Source organism: Arachis ipaensis, chromosome B03 (assembly GCF_000816755.2).
Source record: "Arachis ipaensis cultivar K30076 chromosome B03, Araip1.1, whole genome shotgun sequence".
In the NCBI taxonomy this organism is placed as follows: Eukaryota; Viridiplantae; Streptophyta; class Magnoliopsida; order Fabales; family Fabaceae; genus Arachis; species Arachis ipaensis.
In genome coordinates, this window is record NC_029787.2 from 117,763,562 (window position 1) to 117,764,731 (window position 1,170).

The window sequence follows — 1,170 nt, forward strand, 5'->3', positions numbered from 1 at the left end:
AACCTAGCTTTTATGTTTTAGTCTCTCACTTTTGATTAGACTCACTGAGAGGATAGGATGTATATAGTTGATTAGGCTAGTTTCGGGCGCCAGTTTAGGGACTTCCTATATGGACAGGGCGCGGAGTGTTAATTATGTATATAGTAGCAAGATGTGAAGGGTTGTACGCTAAGTCGCTAACTTATAATATATATGATAGTACCTTTAATATGTATGTATGATCTATGATATATGTTATGTTTATATATACATTGTTGACCTTGTGTTTGTTTTACTTAATCTTTTATATGGCTCAGATATGTTTAATTAGTTGCCCTCATAAATCTTTTTATAAAGAAAAAAGATTTTTCGAAAATTCGATAGTGCGCTAATACAATTACAGGCTTTGTAATAAATAGTTAAAGTTTTAGGTAAGCAAGTTGGTGACACTCGGTTCTCAGTACGATCATGACGTAATGGAAATTGGGTCATTACAGAGTAACTCTTTACTTGGGAGAAGAAACTTTTTTAGCAAGTTCAGGTAATATTACTGCTTGCTTATTTTTATATATAAATTATGTTTTTGTTGTATTTTATGTGATTTTATAATATTTATTTTTTTATGATATGTGAAAGTTCATAGGTGTATGAAAAATAGTTAGAATATTGTTTCAAAAAAAGTTTTTGAAAAATTTTGACAAGTAATACATTTTTATGCATTTAATTTCAAAAAGCTTCTATGATAAATAGTAGAATATTCTATAAAAATCAATGCAATGCACTTTTTTTTCTGTAAGATTCTTCAATTCTATAAAAAATATTCTCTCTAACTTTATCGTCTACTGGGTCTGTATGATTCTAAATCCTTTTGGGTAGAAATGTAATGGTTTTGGATTCATTTAATTTAAGTATTTTCAGATCTGTTAGTTGTGAAAATATTAATTAGAACTTTTTTTATTTTTCCCTATGAATTTCTAAGTATTTCTTGTGATTTTTAAAGTATTTATATTTTTGTTGAAATAACTGTGCATTTGTGGATTTAATTGAGCGGACATTTGAAATTGTAAAATATAATTGTTGGTTTTTTTTTTAGGTTCAAGTTATAGTTCTTTTTGTCCGAATTCTTGGGAATGTAGTTAGAAAAAATAGTTAAAAGATTAACTTTTAAAAAAGTATTTTTTTAGAAAAATA